The following is an 8,798-nucleotide window of genomic DNA, read 5'->3' as shown; positions in this document are numbered from 1 at the left end:
GAAGGTCAAATTGACTACATGTTTCATGGACACTTTAAAGAAGTGGAGAAAATGTCACCACTAGGATGTTGCAGTGATCAGAGTGCCCCTCCACAATTGTGGAAAAAAGACAACTCGGTGGAGAGGCGACCAAGTGGTCAATGGCAATCTTAAAGGAACTGGAGAAGCTCATGACAGGAAATGCACACATCCTGAATATAAATGCCATGTCACGTACTCTAAAACCTGTGAGGTAGGGCGGTAAGACAAAAGAACATCCACTCCTGTATACATTTAGCAAGAAGGAAAAACCGTATGTCCTACGATCAGAAGAACCCAAGGCAGAAAACATGTGAGGACCAAAACAAACACAGCATATCACTTAAAGAACACAACATCTACTCTTGGTATGGTGGGGGCAGCATCAAGGCACGTGGTTCTGGAACCTCTGCTTAAAAGTGGAAGTTAAGGAGAAATTTCAAAAGAACAATGATCTGAAGAACACATCCAACTCGAATAAGAAATGGCTTCAAAAAGGAATTTTCAATGTCCTGAAAGCCAAAGAGGGTGTTGTTCAGGAAGACCCCCTCATAACTGAACCGAGCTTAAAGACTAGGATAACGTGGCAAAATCCAGGTTTGCAAAGTTAATTGAGACTCATGCCTATGGACGTATACCCTCTAGAGCAAAGGGTACTTCCATGAAGCATCATTAAAGAGCGCACACGCTAAAGGAACCCCAGAGTTAAGAGTTTTGTTCAGCCCAGACCAAAATGGTAAGATGGGCGTTTGAACTACAGGGGGCGATGTGGTGTGATAAAGCGTCAAAATCCTACAAATTTCTCACAGCTCAGGTAGGGAGGCTTGTTGTCATATTTGGGTAGCTTAGCCTGGCTAAATTACCCCCCAGAGTTCAGTGTGGTTCTGTTTATTTTTAATGTTTGTTATAAAATGATCATTTTTTTCACTTGTTGGCAATAAGATGTTAATAAAGGTCAAAAAGTTGTGATGTCATTTCTCCTAATTTTGGCCATTGCATTAAAAAAAGGGGAAACTTTAATATGGATGGGGAGACTTTTGATATTCTCCAGGTCCTACTAAAATGATTCTGTTGATGCTGGGATATCTGGTATCTTACCAATTTTTCATGTCTTCTGCAATTTAACTTTTAACTGAAATTACTTATTAATCATACTATGTAATTATTCCAAATTAAAAGAAGCAGTGAACCAAGCACTAATTCTTTTGGAACCCCAATCGTGAACTCATTTAAAGTTTGTCATAAATTAAAAGGATGTTTGCTGTTTTTTTACACCCATCCACACACTTTTCATTTGAACACTTGCCTCTTAACGTCGTAACCCAGTCAGGCAAATAAAAGAGGAACAACAATATTATTTTCTTGATAGCCTGATAGATGGGCACAATGGGCACAGGTTAAATATCTAAGCACCAAGTAGAATTGTCATTCAAAGGGACAGGGTTCAAAAATTTGCCTCACAAATATTATTTAAGAAGACATTGGAAAAACTGTGTTATTAAATAAAAAAGAGTCAAAAGTTAAATAATGTAACTAGGAATTTTCATTTGGGAGAAACTGACAATGTGACGGAGGGACATCCTGGGGTCTGAACGAGAAATTCCTAATGAAAATAAAAGAGTCTTTGTCATTATTCTTGCTCTTTGGATGTTTGTTACTCATTTTTGCATTTGTTAACATTGTGGATTGTTTCTGATGTTACTATTTTGTTTTTTAAATTCTTTTTTTTATCTTTATTTTAGCAATGCCATTTTGTGCTCTGTTTTGTATGGTCACCTCCATTTTGTGACTGTCTTTGTTTTTTAGTGTTAGGACTTGCAGGTTTTTTTCTTAGCATTTTGATTTTGATGAAAGTACTTTTGCTTTTTAAATTTACTGAATGACTTCCTAAATAGGACAAATTCTCAATAACATACAGTTAAGTCATATGTACAGTATAAAAGAGGAAACTTTTAATGGTGTGAGTGAATGCTTATTATCCATATATTTATGTATAACAATAGGCAAGATGCAAGGAAAGGTTTTATTTATAAAAGTGGCCCACTCTTCAGCCTTCACTTTTGAGAAATACTTTAAGAGAAATTGTCAACTGTATGTAAACCTCAGATCAAGGGGAGCAATGTGGATTCTATCCTTTTTCCCCAGTCATGTAATCAAAATCAGGCTTCTTAATCTTCAACAGATTTAAGGAGTTGGGGAAATTCACAGTTGTGTTGATATGTTGTATGAATCTGGGAATTATTCAGGACTGCATTTGCAATATTATATTATAAAATGTGGTACATGAGTAAGAGGGCTGATGGTACACATCACTTAATATCAGCATTCACTGAGCAGAGTAACTAACACTTGCTTTTTTAATAGTAAGTTGTATATGTTTAGAGAGGATGTGATAGACAGATAAGAAAGGCACTATATGATAGATAGGATATGAAAGGCAATAGATAGATAGATAGATAGATAGAGCATGAAATACACTATATGATAGATAGATAGATAGGATATGAAAGGCACTATATGATAGATAGATAAGAAAGGCACAATATAATAGATAGATAAGAAAGTCGCTATATGATAGATAGATAGATAGATAGATAGGTTATGAAAGGCACTATATGATAGATAGATAGGATATGACTGCACGATATGATAGATAGATAGATGTTAAAGGCACCAGATATATAGATATGAAAGGCACTATATGATATATAGATAGATAGACAGACAGGTTTCTATTGATCTATCTATCTGGTGCCTTTAATATCTATCTATCTGTCTAATTTGTCCTCAAAGGGATATTAAAACTTTACAGAAACTGAAGAAAAATATAACTATTCTAACAGACCACAGCCCTTCCAAACACACATCAGAACTTCTGGCTTGGATAATGAGAGAGAGCTGCTGCTGTCCATAACCGGCTTGTAGGCGACAGTAAGATGAGGTCAGATCAGCCCCAGTGGTGCTACTGGTTTACATTTAAAGGCGTTAACATTTCAACAGAGCAGGTCCAGCTTTTTGTTTCTGGAAATGGAACTTGCTGATAGAAGTTTGTTCCCCTGGTTCTCCAATACTTAAAGGTCAATCATGTCTGAAATTGACCAAAAGATCAAGCTTAAGTCTACAAATGGGTCTCTTATCTTTTAGTTACACGACTTTGCCACTTTGATATGCAGTTTTAACATGCAGTGTGTCCAGATGGTTGCATCCTACAAACTCCCAGTTTCCCCTTCCTTATGTATTGATTTGTCTTTATAAAATTTGAGGCTTAATGTTTCTAGTAAATGTAGAATGAATAATGCTAATGCAATATGGTCAGTGCTAGGAAGTGAATAATATTTAATAGCAATGATTTTTTTACATGAAAATGATTGCAATTTTTAAGTTATGTGGGATGATTTGATTGATTTTTCTTTTTTCCAGTGTAAAGACATGTAGTTAAACCAATAATTCTTATAATTGACTGTGTCCTTTATAAGTGTGGGCAGTTAAGTGTGTGGTTTTATTTCTTTATGTATGAAAGGAGGAACTAGCAGAAGTAAACTTTGTGTTTATGTTTGTTCCTGATTGTTCTTAATTATTGTTATTTTACCACTTTGCCTGCTGGTGTGCTCTCTCTGGGGGGTTTGCTTATTTTGCCTGTGTTTGCATTGCTTTCTTGCAGTTTTTTAACACAATGCAAAAATGTGATGTGAAATTGATTAGCAACTCAAACTTTGACGACTGAGTGAGGCTGCTGCTAGTAATGGGCTGCCATCATGTCTGTAGGTGGTTTCCTATCCATCCATCCATCCATCCATTATCCACCGCTTATCCGAGGTCAGGTCGGGAGGGCAGCAGCCTAAGCAGGGAAGCCCAGACCTCCCTCTCCCTGGCCACCTCCTCCAGCTCTTCTGGGAGGACCCTGAGGCGTTCCAGGGCCAGCCGGGAGATATAATCCCTCCAGCGTGTCCTGTGTCTGCCTTGTGGCCTTCTGCCAGTGGGACATACCCAGAACACTACCCCTAGGGAGGCATCCTGACCAGATGCCCAAACCACCTCAACTGACTCCTCTCAATGCGGAGGAGCAGCGACTCTGCTCAGAGTCTCTCCCGGATAACTGAACTCCTCACCATATCTCTTAAGGGAAAGTCCTGTCACCCTGCAGAGAAAATTCATTTCGCTTGTATCCGCGATCTTGGTCTTTCGGTCACTACCCAAAGCTCATGGCCATAGTTGAGGGTAGGAACGTAGATCGACTGGTAAATCGACAGCCTCACTTGTGACTCCGCTCTCTCTTCACCACGACGGACCATTGCAGAGCCTGCATTACTGCGAATGCCACACAGATCCGTCTGTCGACCTCCCACTCCATTCTTCCCTCATTCGTGAACAAGACCCCGAGATACTTGAACTCCTCCACTTGAGGCAGTAATGTGTTCCCAACCCGGAAAGAGCATCCCACCCTTTTCTTGCAGAGAACCATGGCCTTGGATTTAGAGGTGCTGACTCTCATCCCCGCCACTTCACACTCGGCTGCAAACTGCTCCAGTGAGTTTGGTGGTTTCCTAAATTTTACTTATTTTATGCTTGTTATGACCCAGGGAGCATTGCTCTAAAAAATGAGTGGACGGGTGAATTAATTTCCAGTCAGAATCTTTGGTTGTTCAAGTTTCTTTGTAGCAACTACCCTTGTGGTTGGCCTGTCTTCAACTCATGGTTGCTTTTATTTTTAGTAGGCACCACATTATTGATTCTCTCATTTAATTTAAATTAACTGTTAAATAAACCTTTTTTTCCGACCGCTCTTTAAAAAACACACTTAGGTAAGTACACCTTTTCATGCCAAGTTGAGTTCTGCTTGGTTAAGCGATTTTAGAATGCATCCAAAGCATATGACTGAACAGAGACTTTAAGTTTTGTGCGTAAAGTCCCGGTTATAACACACCCCCATGTTTTCTCTGCAATTATATTTGTATCTTTAATGGATGTATTTACATTACTATATTTAATAATATATATGCTAAGCCACCCAGCAGTTATCATCAGCAAAAAGACATTCCTGAGTACTTAGGTGGGGCTGATGCTGAATAGGTGGTAATTAGCACTTCTATAAAAAATGAAATGCCCTCAGTCTTCAGATGTAGAAGAGTGAAGAGACAGCGAGTTGATGAAAGAAACTAGTCAAAGGAAAATTAAGGTGATTGTCATAGAGAATGTGTGAGTGAAAGGAATAAGACCGTTTGACACTTGTAACACTTTCGTCTTTGGTAGTAAAATAAGGGCCATGGGAAATGACTGAATGAAATTAGCTGTGAAAAGCCAAGAAGCAAACCCAAGGACAAAAGTCTAAGAATTTTTAGCTGTGAATATCTCAAGGCAACAAACTACTACAGTTTCAAATGGAGAGGCACGTCAGATTATGTTGTGAGGGAAAAGTAGCAGGGCTGGGTTTATAAAGTTGATATAATCCTATTTAACGTGCACCCGTATGCCTGCTAAAAACATAATGAGAGCAGCTCATCTTGACATTATGGGAGACTTGACTAGAACAGCGGCACCCCTCTACGTGGCCCTGTAGAAATAAGGCACGGTTCTTCTGGTAGGATCATTTCCAGCTGTCTTTTGTCTTATACTAGATGACAGCATTAAGAAAATGTGAAAAAAATGATTGCTTGTGCTTTCAAAGGTGTGTATCAGCAAAACATTCTACTCTTTTTTTATGAAGTATATCAGTTCTGATTAAAAAGAAAATGAAATATGGAGGGAAGGAATAATAAAGTATTCAGAACTGTAGGTCAGGTCAGGTCAGGTTGGGGAGCATACGCTGGTACAGCGCACCCACCAGACAGCAAAACACCTCAGGATCCTGGTTGGCAACCCCCCAGGCAGACATGCAGTCCAGTCTCGCCATCCCGAAATGACCCTCTATCTGCCCACAGCCAGGTGTTACGTGGGCGTCCTCTTGGCCTGGTCCAGCCACTTGGGTCCCCAACAATGAGGATACCGTGAGCAGGATCACCCTCGGTGAAATGCGCCACATGGCCGCAGTGCTGTAACTGATGCTCCCTCTCAATGCAGGTAATGTGCCTCATTCTGGACTCCATCAGCAACACAAAGTCAAACCAGCGGGACCCAAGGATTCTCCAAAGAGAATCACCGGATAGCGTCCATGTCTTGCAACCACATTGCGAAACAGGAATCACCAGGATTCTAAAGATTTGGACCTTTCTCCTTTTGCATAGATATTGGGAGCACCACACATCCCTTTCCAGCAACCTTATGACCCCCCCATGCTCTCCTAATCTGTCTGCTGATTTCACAGGAAGAGTCACCAGAGACATAAATGTCACTGCCGAGGTAGGTAAACCTCTTGACGAGGTCGACACTCTCTCCGCAGACAGACACACTGATGATGGCCGTGCCTAAGAGGTCAGTAAAGGCCTGGATGTTGGTTTTTATCAGGACACTCGCAAGCCCAGACACTCAGACTCCTCGCTCAGTTTCTCGAGAGCCCCAATTGACTCTGAGAAGATCACAGCATCGTTGGCAAAGTCATGATTAGTGACTCTCTCTTGACCAACTGATGCCGCTGGACACCAAGAGTAAGAAACCAAGAAGCTAAGTTCTTCAGGTGCTTCACTTTGAGTTGCTTGGTCAGTGCACTTTTACTTGTTAGGCCGTCACCTTTCAAGTTCTTTATCAGGGTCCATCAATGGTAACATTTAAATCAGAGCTAAAGACACACAACTTTCACTGTTGACTTTCTTCTACAAAATACAATATTGTATATTTGAGCGTGATATAGCTTCTTAAATGAATTCTACTATTTGCAAAGCATAATGTTATCTGTGTATATGTAATACAATAATTTAATTTATGTGGATGAATATACTGAGAACTTTTAAGTACTGTTTTTAAATTTCCAGTTTATGTTATTCTACTCACAAAATGTTCCGTTTCATATGGAATTGTAATAATATTTACTTTTGTGATCATATATTGCAATTATTCTGTATTAAATAAAACCTGAACCCTACGTCTTCCGACTCAATGTATTCCAAAGCTCGCCATGCACTGGATACCACCAAAGAGGACACGGAAATCAGGCAGGCCACGTAACACTTGATGAAGCAGAACTTGCCGCAGCTGATCGAGTCCATTGGAGAGCACTGATGCGCTAAGGAGCATGGGAGGGCCTAACAACCATTTCATTGAATGAGATTTCAAAAAAATATAATTTTACAAAATATAGTACATACTGTATGGAAACAGGTATATTCTTGCTTTTTGTAACAAGCATGTTGGCAGTCCCATCTAGTGACAGAGTTCACCAGCCACAGCACTAGTGACCTAAAAGTGACCAGGAGGTCACTGTCATGAAAGTACTTTCAGAAAGAGAAGAGAAAGGCTGCTGACTGGGTGTCTGCTGACTTAAATCCACCATAGGTGTCTGTCTATAGCTCCACTAGGACAGGGGAATTTAAGTTCAATCATGGGAGCCCTTCTGCGTACTGCAGGATTACATCCCAACCAATTTCTTCTTTCACCTGGACTCCTCCATTCCTTAAGCAAGCTGTTATATCCCAGTTTCCATGTTTTCTTGTGTGTCTGAATGAAGCAAGCAGTAATGTACAGTATGTTAGAGTGGGCTGAAAGTAGTCATTTCGTCTTGCTCATTAATATTTTGGTGCTGTTTTTTTTTTTAAGTTCTGGTTATTTAAGCCATTATTCGCAAATAAGTGCCTTAGTGGATAACACTGAAGTAGCTGCCGCCCCTTAGTGTTTAGTGTCATTTGTCCACTCCGCTCACCATTAGCTGTCAGTACTTGGATAAAATTAGCTTAGCAAACGCACCAAAAAAATGAATAAAAAAACAACAATAATAATGACAAAGCAAAGTTAAGCACTTAAAGCTATGGAAAAAAAAATCTTAAATTTTTTATAAACATAAATCTCACACCACTACTTGTCTTTTCTGAATGCAAAATGAGAAAAGGAAAAACAGCAGCTAAATAAACAATGGGATCTCTTAAACTTATAAATGACTCACTGATTGTGGTGTTGGTTGGAACAGAAACTTGCAGGGTTTGGTGGAAACTGGATGGCAGTGAACTCGGCGAAAAGACAACTCGGCGAAAAGACAACTTGGCGACATCCTTTACCAGTTAGGTAACAGTTAGGTTCGAAGAGATTTTTTAATTATATGTAAATGACAACGTGATTTAAAACGTTGAAAATAAATTTATATAATTGAAGACCAAACTTTATTCTGCAGATGGAACAAACTCTATCTTACATTATTTTCTGCAACCAAAATTGCTAATCCTTTATATAAATTGTATTGATTGTAATCGTATGATAATGATATTTAGAATACATAAGGTGACCTGCGACTATGGCTTAAAGAATATCTTTACTCTCAACATTTATAAATTTATTTTCAACACATCATTTAAATATCGTTAAAAAGTCTCTTTGAACCTAACTATTACCTAACTGGTAAAGGATGTCGCCGTGTTGTCTTTTCACCAAATTGTCTGCGGCCCAGCTGCCCCCGTACGAACCTGCAGCCACAGCAGGGGTCCATGACTGAACGTGAAAACCCCCTCAATTATTAATAACTTTTACAGTCACTGGTTTATTTGATTTCCTTTAACTCCTTTTTATGAGCTGACGTTTTGGTATTTTGTGTCCCCAGAATAAAATAAAGGAATGGTTATTTTTCTTCCATGTGTTATATTAGTGCAACAATAAGCTGTATAGCCCCTTATCCAACAATATGATCCTGATATGGATTATGG

This window comes from Polypterus senegalus, chromosome 18 (genome assembly GCF_016835505.1).
Source record: "Polypterus senegalus isolate Bchr_013 chromosome 18, ASM1683550v1, whole genome shotgun sequence".
NCBI lineage: Eukaryota > Metazoa > Chordata > Cladistia > Polypteriformes > Polypteridae > Polypterus > Polypterus senegalus.
This window is presented reverse-complemented; position numbering follows the sequence as displayed.